The sequence below is a fragment of the Aulonocara sp. 'chitande type north' Nkhata Bay genome, linkage group LG3 (genome assembly GCF_057382095.1).
Source record: "Aulonocara sp. 'chitande type north' Nkhata Bay isolate Kocher_YH1m ecotype deep benthic linkage group LG3, A_spYH_male_GT1.1, whole genome shotgun sequence".
Classification (NCBI taxonomy): Eukaryota; Metazoa; Chordata; class Actinopteri; order Cichliformes; family Cichlidae; genus Aulonocara; species Aulonocara sp. 'chitande type north' Nkhata Bay.
Genome location: NC_141346.1, coordinates 6070005 through 6083214, shown reverse-complemented (window position 1 = coordinate 6083214; position 13210 = coordinate 6070005). Strand labels below are relative to the sequence as shown.

General features: G+C 43.8%; 1 pseudogene; it reads left to right on the top strand.

Moving 5' to 3' along the window:
* LOC147333656 (uncharacterized) overlaps positions 1-13210 on the top strand; it is a 166827-nt pseudogene that overhangs the window by 15247 nt on the left and 138370 nt on the right.

Sequence of the window (13210 nt, the reverse complement as noted above, 5' to 3'; positions counted from 1 at the left end):
GATACAATTGCTCCCATTAAGGTGAAGGTTATCTCTGGAAGGAAAAGTCTCAATGGAGAAACTCCACACTGGTGAAAAATGGAAAAAAGAGAGTGTAGGAAAGCTGAGCGCAGATGGAGAAAAACAAACCTCCAGGTTCATTATGACATTTATAAAGAGAAACTTCACAATTATAATTTACAACTGAGGAATGCAAGGAGGTCCTACTTCTCTGACATAATCACTAAAAACAGCCATAATGCTCGGGTCTTATTTTCTACAGTTGACAGGCTAACAAACCCTCCTGTGCCAGTGGCAGCTGAACTTCGACCATGGCCTGCAATGACTTTGCCAAATTCTTCACAGAAAAAATCCAAAAGATTAGACAAGCAGTTGGTACATCAACAGCAGATTCAGGATATGTACTGTGTCCACCGAAAAACTGTTTAAACACCATCAAACATTTTCACCCTATTAACAGCAAAGACCTGGAGGACATCTTAGGTCAACTGAAGTCCTCCTCCTGCTGTTTAGATGTCCTGCCAACACGTTTTTTCAAAAAGGTCTCAAAGACTTTAGAGTCAGACCTGTTACAGATTGTCAACTTTTCTTTATTATCAGGTGTGTTTCCAGAATCACTAAAAACTGCTGTAATAAAACCTGTACTGAAAAAGGACAATCTTGACAAGACACAAATGAACAACTACAGGCCGATCTCAAATCTCCCATTTTTAAGTAAGATCATTGAAAAAGCAGTTTCTCAACAGCTCAGTTACTACTTAAAACAGAATAACTGCTACGATGCCTTCCAGTCAGGTTTTAGACAGAACCACAGCACTGAAACCGCTCTGACCAAAGTGTTTAATGACATACAGTGGGGCAAAAAAGTATTTAGTCAGCCACCGATTGTGCAAGTTCCCCCACCTAAAATGATGACAGAGGTCAGTAATTTGCACCAGAGGTACACTTCAACTGTGAGAGACAGAATGTGAAAAAAAAATCCATGAATTCACATGGTAGGATTTGTAAAGAATTTATTCGTAAATCAGGGTGGAAAATAAGTATTTGGTCAATAACAAAAATACAACTCAGTACTTTGTAACATAACCTTTGTTGGCAATAACAGAGGTCAAACGTTTACTATAGGTCTTTACCAGGTTTGCACACACAGTAGCTGGTATTTTGGCCCATTCCTCCATGCAGATCTTCTCGAGAGCAGTGATGTTTTGGGGCTGTCGCCAAGCAACACGGACTTTCAACTCCCGCCACAGATTTTCTATGGGGTTGAGGTCTGGAGACTGGCTAGGCCACTCCAGGACTTTCAAATGCTTCTTACGGAGCCACTCCTTTGTTGCCCGGGCGGTGTGTTTTGGATCATTGTCATGTTGGAAGACCCAGCCTCGTTTCATCTTCAAAGTTCTCACTGATGGAAGGAGGTTTTGGCTCAAAATCTCACGATACATGGCCCCATTCATTCTGTCCTTAACACGGATCAGTCGTCCTGTCCCCTTGGCAGAAAAACAGCCCCATAGCATGATGTTTCCACCCCCATGCTTCACAGTAGGTATGGTGTTTTTGGGATGCAACTCGGTATTCTTCGTCTTCCAAACACGACGAGTTGAGTTTATACCAAAAAGTTCTACTTTGGTTTCATCTGACCACATGACATTCTCCCAATCCTCTGCTGTATCATCCATGTGCTCTCTGGCAAACTTCAGACGGGCCTGGACATGCACTGGCTTCAGCAGTGGAACACGTCTGGCACTGCGGGATTTGATTCCCTGCCGTTGTAGTGTGTTACTGATGGTGACCTTTGTTACTTTGGTCCCAGCTCTCTGCAGGTCATTCACCAGGTCCCCCCGTGTGGTTCTGGGATCTTTGCTCACCGTTCTCATGATCATTTTGACCCCACGGGATGAGATCTTGCGGGGAGCCCCAGATCGTGGGAGATTATCAGTGGTCTTGTATGTCTTCCATTTTCTGATGATTGCTCCCACAGTTGATTTTTTCACACCAAGCTGCTTGCCTATTGTAGATTCACTCTTCCCAGTCTGGTGCATGTCTACAATACTTTTCCTGGTGTCCTTCGAAAGCTCTTTGGTCTTGGCTATGGCGGAGTTTGGAATCTGACTATTTGAGGCTGTGGACAGGTGTCTTTTATACAGATGATGAGTTCAAACAGGTGCCATTCATACAGGTAACGAGTGGGGGACAGAAAAGCGTCTTACACAAGACGTTACAGGTCTGTGAGAGCCAGAGATTTTCCTTGTTTGAGGTGACCAAATACTTATTTTCCACCCTAATTTACGAATAAATTCTTTACAAATCCTACCATGTGAATTCATGGATTTTTTTTTTCACATTCTGTCTCTCACAGTTGAAGTGTACCTCTGGTGCAAATTACTGACCTCCTGTCATCATTTTAAGTGGGGGAACTTGCACAATCGGTGGCTGACTAAATACTTTTTTGCCCTACTGTATGTCTGAATACAGACAGTGGAAAAATGTCAGTCTTAGTTTTACTTGATACAGTTGACCACAACATATTATTCAAACGACTGGAGAACTGGGCAGGTCTTTCAGGAGCTGTACTAAACTGGTTCAAGACATACTTAGAAAACAGGAAATACTTTGTATCAACAGGTAACTTCAGATCTGAGCAGACAAGTATCACATGTGGAGTTCCCCAAGGTTCCATCTTGGGACCCCCTCTGTTTAACATTTACATGCTCCCACTTGCACAGATTATAAAGAACAACAAAACAAACTACCACAGCTATGCAGATGACACACGAATATATATCACAATGTCACCAGGAGACCGAGGCCCTGTACAGGCTCTTGGTAAATGCATTGAGGAAATTAATGACTGGTTGTGCCACAATTTTCTCCAGCTAAACAAAAACAACACTGAGGTAATAGTCTTTGGCACCAAAGAAAAACGATTACAGGTCACCAGAGAACTTCAATCTATACATCTAAAAACCACAAACCAGGCGAGAAATGTGGGTGTAGTGATGGATGCAGACCTAAACTTAGAAAAACACATTAAGACAATAACAAAATCAGCTTACTATAACCTCAAGAATATTTCAAGGATAAAAGATCTGATGTCTCAACAGGACCTGGAAAAACGAGTCCATGCATTCATCTTTAGTAGGCTTGATTACTGTAACAGCATCTTTACAGGTCTACCTAAAAAAATCAGTCAGATAACTACAGCTCATTCAGAACTCTGCTGCTCGAGTCCTCACTAAGACCAAAAAAGTGGACCACATCAGTCCAGCTCTGAGGTCTTTACACTGGCTGCCTGTCCGTCAGAGGATAGACTTTAAAGTTCTGATGCTGGTCTATAAAGCTCTGAATGGTTTAGATCAGTGACCTCCTGACCCAGTATGAACCTTCCAGATCCCTCAGGTCATCTGGATCCGGTCTTTTATCAGTTCCCAAAGTCAGAACCAGACATGGAGAAGCTGCATTCAGCTTTTATGCTCCATATATCTGGAACAAACTCCCAGAAAGCCTCAGATCAGCTGAAACACTCAGTTTATTTGAATCCAGGTTGAAGACTGACCTGTTCTCAGCTGCATTTGAATAAAGTAGTAGTAGTATAGTAGTAGTATTTATTTATTGTCATTGTCAAGAACAATGAAATTGCGTTTGGGGCTTCCATACAACCCAAAAAAAAGAAGAAAATAATAAATACCCCTTAAAACCCAAGTGTACATATTTAACCCAGTGTGACTCCAATGCAATAAGACAATCCTTAGCAATAATGTTCGTAGAAATTCAGACAAAGACCTGAGAAACATGACAAAATACAACAATGCAACCCATTCAATATTATTGTACTGTGAGATATGATATCAGATATGATAGTTATCTATTTAAGAAAGAGGGGGGGGGGGCAGGAGGGGGAAGAGAATAAAGATATGATGCACCAATGCAGACCAGTTCATTGCTATTAAGAAGTTGGATATGGTTATTGTCCGTGAGAGGGAGGCAGAGAGTTCAGGAGCCTCACAGCCTGTGGATACAGGCTGTTGGCCAGTCTGGATGTTCTGGCCTGTATAGACCTGTACCTTCTCCCTGAGGGCAGCAGATGGAAAAGGTGGCGCGCAGGGTGATGTTGGTCCCGCAGGATACTGTGCACCCTCCTCAGACAGCGAGTGGGGAAGATATTACTGATCTCTGGCAGACTTGTTCCAATAATTCTGCCAGCTTCTTTCACCACCCGCCGGAGTGCTTGCTGATCGGCCTTGGTGCAGCTGGGGAACCACACTAGAAATCCATACGTCAGAACGCTGCTGATGGCACAGTTGTAGAAGTTCAACATCAGAGATCTGGGAATGTGTGCGCTCCGCAGTCTCCTCAGGTAGTAGAGGCGCTGTTGGGCCTTCCGTGCAACTGAGGTGATATGGTTGCCCCAGGACAGGTCCTCGGTCACAGTTACCCCCAAGAATTTAAAACTGCTCACCCTCTCCACCGCCTCACTGCCAATGAAGAGAGGCAGATGGTTGTTATGACCCTTCTTCCGGAAATCTACAATGATCTCCTTGGTCTTTTTGGTGTTTAAGACCAAGTTATTGTCGTGGCACCATGACTCTAGTTGTTGCACCTCTGTCCTATAGTTTGTCTCATCGTTGTTGGATATAAGTCCGAGCACTGTAGTGTCATCTGCAAACTTAACAATGAGATTGGACGCGCAGGAGGAAATACAGTCATGGGTGAAGAGAGTGTATAGCAGGGCTCAGAACACACCCCTGAGGGGCACCGGTGTTGACCACAAGGGTGGAAGAGGTGTTCTTACCCACTCTGACACTCTGTCTACGGTTAGTGAGGAAGTCCACAATCCAGTTGCACAGAGAGGAGTTAAGTCCCAGTTGGTGGAGTTTGGGACGGAGTTTGTATGGCCGGATGGTATTAAAAGCCGAGCTGTAGTCTACAAAGAGGAGCCGTGCATAGGTGTTCCTGTGTTCCAAGTGCTTCAGTAATGTGTGCAGCACTGTGGCGATCGCATCCTCGGTTGACCGGTTCTCCCTGTATGCAAACTGGTGCGAGTCCAGGGATGGTGGAAAAGCAGCTCTGATGTCTTTAATGACCAGTCTCTCCAGGCATTTGGCGGGAATGGGGGTGAGTGCCACAGGTCTGAAATCGTTCAGACATGTGACATTTGACTGTTTTGGGATGGGAACGATGGTTGCTGCTTTGAAACAGGATGGTACCAGTGAACAGGACAACGAGGTGTTATATATAGAGGTGAAGACGTCCGCCAGGTCCGCAGCACAGTCTTTTAGCACCCGGCCCAGCACTCCATCCGGCCCGGCCGCCTTCCTGGTGTTAATGCTCCGGAACACACGCCTCAGCTCATGAGTGCTCAGGACTGGAGCAGGATCGGTTGAGGGGAGAGGGGACAGGACAGGGTCGGTGTTCTCCCTATCAAAACGGGCATAAAAGAGATTTAGATCCTCAGCCAGAGTAGAACTGTCGGCTGAGGGTGATGGTGTTCTTCTTTTGTAGTCCGTGATAGCCCTGATGCCCTCCCAGACCTGCCTTGGGTTTGTGTTGTTCTCAAACCTGGCCTCGATACGCCTCCTGTGCTGCTGCTTGGCAGTCTTGATGCCTCTTCTCAGGTTGGCCCTGGCAGCACTGTATGCCTCCTGGTCCCCGGATTTGAAAGCGTTGTTCCTCGTTCGAATAAGTTGTTGAACTCCGTGTGTCATCCAGGGTGGATTATTAGGGAACACACGGAGTCGTTTCCAAGTTGTTACATTGTCCACACAGAAACAGATGTAGTCCAAGACAGTGGAGGTGTAACTGTCCAATGCGACACGATTGTCAGTGTCCTGCACCTTGAATACATCCCAGTCTGTGCAGTGGAAACAGTCCTGAAGCATCGGAATAGCATCCTGCGGCCATGTTCTCACGGTTTTGGTTGTAATCCCAGTGCTCTTGATCTTTTGTGTGTATATTGGGTGTAGCAGAAGGGAGAGATGGTCTGACACCGCAGATGCATGTTCCAGTAACTCCAGCGAGTTACTGGAACAGCTACTTCCTTTGTTCGTCCACCGCCTACCAGATGCATCCTGTTATTACACTCTTCTGGGCTTATCAGAACTAAACTGTCACGTATGCAGGTACACAACATTTGCAATCAGTTTACTCAGGCAGACTATGTGTCTGTGTTGTTAACCTTAGCGCATGACCTCCCTCTACGTCATCTGTTACCAGGCAAACTCCAGTGCAGCAGGCTGCTAAATGCACACAGGCAACATGTAGTAAATTATACTGTAAACATGTAGGCAACCTTTCAATAGCTGAACTTTGCTCCATTGATTGGCCAGACATCGCGCTGCCAGTAGCTTCAAACCATTAATTATGCAATATGTGTATAACATGATTACAGTTGCACCTGCAATGAAAGATTATTATGTGCTTATGCTAACACCTGAAATACAGACTTTACTATAACATCAACAGTTTCAATAAATGTGTCAATGAAATGACAATAATGATAAATCATAAATGATGCAACCGTAATACTACAGATTATGAATAGTAACATAGATTATGAATGTAAAATAATATTTCATCTCGACAAGAAGAACTTAAAACACCTGATTTTCCTAATGTGTTCTCAGCCTGCTATCTAGACAAAGGGGGGTAGCAATTTTAATACATAAAAATATTAAATTTACAGTACTAGACAATTATAGATCCAAACACTCGTAGATTACTTAATTTAATAGACTATGCTGTGTGCTATGTGTGTGTGTGTGTGTGTGTGTGTGTGTGTGGGGGGGGGGGGGGGGGGGTGTGACAAGATGTGACCCCATAAATGACTTCCCTAGGCCTGCTGGCCTGGAAGTCCAGCAGTTCATTTAAACAAAAGGCACTTATACTAAAACAGACATAGATGTGTTCATCATACCATAAAACAATAAGAGAAGGTACGACCTCTCTCATGACCCCAGGATGTGAGTGTGAATGCCAGAGCACTCTGGAATGCACACAGAGTCTTTGCAGACTACTAAGGATCACACGTCATCTCACTACACAATCTATTACACACTGTTGCGGCTACTCCAACCAATGGCCGCGGCAGGCTAAACATGAGGACACCTGATGACGCGTAACAATTAACGCACAAAACACTTCTGTATCATTTGCTTCTTTATTTACACATGCCACTGTCCAAACTACAAATCAGCACATGGGATCAACTGTCAAACACACGCACAGAATATCAAATCATTCAAATTGCGGTATGTTGCGATATGTTGCGGTCAACAGAAAGTTTTTGCCTCGTGCTCACCCTACCTTCTGCTCATCACATCAGGTGCTGTGTACAAGTGAGTGCAACCACATTTACCTTATACCACACCCATGAGACACGCCCCACACCCATGCACCAATACAGTGAGTCTATTTAAACTAACCCACTTAGTCAGACGGAAACAACTCATATGGCTCCTACATACCGGCCCCTAATTATTTTAGAGCAATAATTACATCATACTTACCATGTAGGAGACATACTGATAAACATGATCAATCCTTTATCAAACATTCAAAGATACAATTTCAATTCCAAATAAATAAATATACATTAATGCAAATAGATATTTGAAAAAAGTCAATTTTCATGACTCTTCTGCTTCCTGTAGAAGACACACTTTAGTGATCGGCCTGTCCAAACAACCAGTCTTTGTCTTAACATGAACCCGACGTACAAGTCCTTTACTGTCAGAAATTGCTTCCACAATCCTTCCAGTCACCCAAGAGTTACGAGGCGCAGAATTATCGACAACGATAACCACATCCCCCGGAATGAAGTTCCGTCCGATTCTCTGCCACTTCTGACGCTCTTGAAACTGGGGCAGGTACTCCTTGACCCAGCGCTTCCAGAACAGGTCAGACATGTACTGTACTTGCCTCCATCGACGTCGTCCATACACGTCCCCCTTGTGAAACACTCCTGGTGGTATCAATGGCTTGGTCTTAAGCAACAACAGATGGTTAGGAGTCAAGGCCTCCAAATCATTAGGATCAGTAGAGGCTTTAGTTATTGGTCTACTGTTCACAATAGCCTCTGCCTCACAAAGAACTGTACAAAGGCCTTCTTCGTCCAAATTCTGCACTTTCAAAATGGAATTTAACACCTTCCTAACAGACCTTATAAGACGTTCCCAAACACCGCCATGATAGGAACCAGCAGGAGGATTAAAAATCCATTTTATGCCCTTTTGCAGCAGCATCTCCTGAATCTGTGCCTGATTCCATCCTTCCACTGCCTCTCTCAACTCGCGTTCACCACCCACAAAGTTGGTATCATTATCCGATCGTATCTCCAATACCTGACCTCGCCTTGATATAAAATCGACGAAGCGCATTAATAAAAGAATCTGTGCTCAAAGATGACAATACCTCCAAATGCACAGCTCTCACAGCCAGGCATGTAAAGATAATTCCATATCTCTTTACTTCACACCTTCCACGCTTAACTTGAAAAGGTCCGAAACAATCCACTCCAACCCAAGAAAATGGAGGTTCATCGGGTGAAATGCGATCTTGTGGAAGGTCTGCCATCATCTGATATCCTGATGCTGCATGAAGTCTGCGACACACTATGCATTTAGCCAAAATCCTCCTTATGGCAATGCTTGCACCTGGAACCCAATACCTTTGCCGCAATTCGGACAGCATGTGGTTACGTCCACCATGCCCTATTTTCTGATGTACATGTTGAAGTATTAGGTCAGTAATATGCAGATCCCTGGCTATAATTGCGGGATGCCTTGCATCTTCAGGCATAGCTGCTCTACTAAGCCTACCTCCAACTCTCAACACACCATTCTCAAATTTAGGATTAAGCCTATAGAGCTCACTACTCTTCTTCACCCTGTCACCCCTCTGCAACCTACTGATCTCATCTGAATATCTCCTTCTTTGACAAAAGCAAAGAACTGCATTCTCTGCCTTGTTAAGCTCTTCTACTGAAAGAAATCCTTTGGCAGCATGGTCCTTGACTGTTTGCAACTCTCTTTTAAGCTTTTCCTCAAGATTTTCTTGAGTCACGCTAGACGCAAAGCTCTCTTCCAGCTGCTTCCTCCTTTTACTAATTTCCTGCAACAAATCTTTGAATCTAAGAATCCATGCAACCATCCTCTTCAGACGAGTCCACGAAGAAAAATAAGTAATGAACTTCATCGCCCCATCTTTGGATTCATTTGTACCAACAGCATTGACTAGAACGGTCGTTTTAATCTCTGGATCATTTATGGAGCTCTTTCCAAAATCAAGATTCACTGGCCAATTCATTTCTGGTTCAACAAGAAACTTTGGCCCTGACAACCAAGAATCATCCTTCAAAAAGGTTTGCACCTTAACTCCCCTAGAGGCTAGATCAGCAGGATTACATGATGTATTAACATATTTCCACTGAGAAGGTTTGGACACTTCAAGTATCTCGGTCACCCGGTTTGCTACAAACACTTTAATCCTTGAGGTTTCATTGCTGATATACCTTAACACCGAGGTACTATCAGTCCAGAATACTGACTCCTGCAAATGCATTTGCAGCTCTTTTTTCCACATCTTATCCATTCTACTCGCAACTAAGGCAGCTGTCAATTCCATGCGAGGAATGGAAGTTTGTTTCAATGGAGCCACTCTTGCTTTACCCATTATAAACGCACAATGCACTTGATTCTGGGTGCTGCGCAACAGCAGATAAGTGACTGTGCCATAACCCTCCTCGCTTGCATCTGCGAAGTGATGTAACTGAGCAGAAGCAACGTCTCCAAAATCAGAAGGTTTAAGGCACCGGTCGACCTTAAAATCTGCAAGAAGGCAAAGATCATTTAGCCAAACTGTCCATTCTTGTTCAACAGTAACTGGCAACACATCATCCCAACCCCAATGACTTCTGCACAGTTTCTGAAGGATCAACTTAGCAGGCAGCACCACAGGTGCCAAAAACCCTAATGGATCGTAGATCGAGCTCACAAGGGACAATATCCCTCTCCTTGTTGGAGGTTTGTTTTTTAGTGTGATCTTAAACTTGAATGTATCCGATTGGATACACCACTGTACACCCAGTACTCTCTCTACCGGTAACACATCACTATCCAAATCCAAATCCTTCACCTCCTTGGATTGCTCCTGCTGAGGTATGGCAGCAAGCACTGCTCTTCTGTTGCTAACCCACTTTGCGAGCTTAAAGCCTCCTTTAGCACAAAGAGCAACAAGTTCCTGATAGAGCCTCACTGCCTCCTCTTCAGAACCAACAGAGATAAGGCAATCATCCACATAGAAGCTATGTAAAACATTGTTGACAACCTCTAGTCTGAAATGATCTCTGTTGTCCTCTGCACATTTCCTCAAGGCAAAATTCGCACAACTTGGGGATGAAGTAGCTCCGAAGAGATGTACTTTCATTCTATATTCCACCAGATCCTGACTATGATCTCCGTTTGGCCACCACAGAAACCTTAACAGATCTAAGTCATCTCTTTGTACTCTGACCTGATAAAACATGGATTCAATATCTGCCATGAGCACCACATGTTCTTTTCGGAATCTGGTTATGACCCCAACTAGCAAGCTAGTGAGAACTGGGCCTTCCAGAAGTTGTCCATTCAGAGACACTCCCTGAAACGAAGCACCACAATCAAAGACAACTCGCAACTTCTTCTTCTGTGGGTGATACACCCCATGATGTGGAATATACCATAATCCTCCATCACAGCGATCGAACTCTTCAACAGGCACCTTCTCTGCATACCATAAACTGCTGGTCTTCTTTAGACAAAGCCAACTGCTCATCTTGAATACATTCTGGAAAGTCAGTCTTCATTTGATGTTCCCACAGTTCATCCAATCTTGCCATGGAAATCCTATTAACACTCACATCAAAAATGTCAGTATTACAATCCTCTCTGAGAGGACCATTCACCGTCCAACCCAGCATAGTTTTTACTGCATAGGGACCTCCATCCTGACTTCTAACAACCTCCCATGGCTCTAAAGCCTTGGGCACATTGGTCCCGATCAACAGGTCTACCCCGGAATTTATCTCCAGTACATTAATATGGCGCAAATGTGGCCATCTGTCGAGATCTTCCTGTCGGGGAATATTACGTTGATGAACAGGCATGCTTTTCTGAGTAAATAAGTCAGGCAAGTCACAGTAGTGATCTAAATCCAAACCAGCTACTTCCAAATCTGAAACCACATAACTACTGACCATTTTCTCCTGACCCATTGTCCGCAAAAGAATGCCAGTTTTCCTTCCTGAAAGATTCAGCCTATTCATGAGCGCTTCAGTACAAAATGAAGCTGAACTCCCAGGATCTAGAAAGGCATAGGTTACCAATGACTGAGTACCTTTCTTAGACTTCACTCTAACTGGTATTACGGACAGAGCACTATTTTGCTCACCGGCCCCAGTAACAACACTGCTTTGCACAGCACAAGAAGGACCTTCATCTGATGGTTCTCTCCCTCCTATAGTTTGCACTGCGACACTTTCCCTCTGCTTAGAGTAGATATGTAAGAGCGTGGAGTGTTTCTGATTACAAACTTTACACAAGAGACGTTTCCTACAGTCTCTGCTTCTGTGCCCAATGCGCAGACAACCATAACACACACCATTCTCTTTCAAAAAAGATAATCTTTCACAGTGTAACTTTCTTTCAAATGAAGGACACAACTCCAACATATGCCCTGCTCCACAAAACAAGCAGGCCTTGGTCATAACTGAACCATTTTCTCGCCTCAATGCTGGCTCAATCTTCCCTTCCACCTTGGCCACTGTAGTAGCAAAACTACTCCGCTTAGCCTTAGGGTAAAACTGAGGCTTACTATTCCTCGCATCTTTTCTGGTGGCTGTCGGAGGATCCTGTATATCTCCAAACAATGGATCACTTGCAATCTTAACTTGCCTTTCAACAAACTCAACAACATCGCAAAAAGACACTTTACGTTGAAATCTCTCCTGCAAATCGCAGGCAACATTTCTCCATTTATCCCTGAGCTTGTAAGGCAACTTTTTTATAACTGCTTGCATATTAGCAGAGACATCCAACTCATGCAAGGACTCAACGTCTCCCATTGCATTGCAACATTGCCTTAATAAAAACCCATATTCCTGCAAAGCCTTCACATCATCAGATTTTATAGATGGCCATTTACTGACCCTTTCAATGTAGGCAGCAGCAATTTTCAGCGAATTGCCAAAGTTCTCTTGGAGCAAAGATTTAGCTTTAGCATATCCATACTCAGCAGGCATATACTGACAGCTTCTGACCATTTCTCTTGGATGGCCTCTAGTGTATTGCTCGAGAAAATATAAACAATCCTTAGCACTGTGAGCTTGACTCTCCACCATGTGCTCAAAAGCTCTCATAAATGTTTGATATTGCAAAGGATCGCCATCAAATAACTGAATGTCACGTCTTGGTAACAAAAACAGAGACTGCTGCTCAGCTAATAAAGTTGTAATTTCATTTTGTTTCTTCAAAACTGTGACTAAATGATCATGACCCTCACCACCTTGCACTGTATGTGTGAGAGGTTTTGATTGTGCGTGAGACTGCGACATCATCTGAGTAGTTGAAACTGCACCTGGAAGTACTTGATGTAACTTCGTCTCTGACTTTTCCAATGAAACGACCTTGGGTTGAAAAGTATTTTTAACCTTGGGCCTTACATCCAATACCTGTGCTTGATGATCACTAGCATCCACACCCTGATATGGTTGTTCTGGTAACACAGGTTTGAACGTCGGAGCATTAGGATTTAAAACGGCTAAACGCCCCTGCTCTCGTTCTAAATACGAATTCATTCCATCAGATTTAACCTTAACAGCACTTGAGACTCGGGACATTTCAGAAGTTTTTAAAACATTCACCTTTGCTGCTGAGGCTGCTATTTCAGTTTCCAAGTCAAGCAGCTCCTTTCTTTTCTTAAGCTGTATTTCTTGTTCTTCCAAAGCATGCTTTTCTTTCAACAACCTCTGACGAACAAGAAGGGCAGCCATGTCAGCCTCTGCTGTTATGCGTGCTGACAAGGCAGATGAAACCATTGAGCCACTGAGTGATGATCTGCTTTTCCTACTTTTGTTTCCAACATTAGAGACGCTATCACTTGGTTTAACATCATCTATCGCAGCACCTTTACTAACATTCCCGGCGATCTTAGAAGCACCAGAACCATTTCCAGCAGGTAA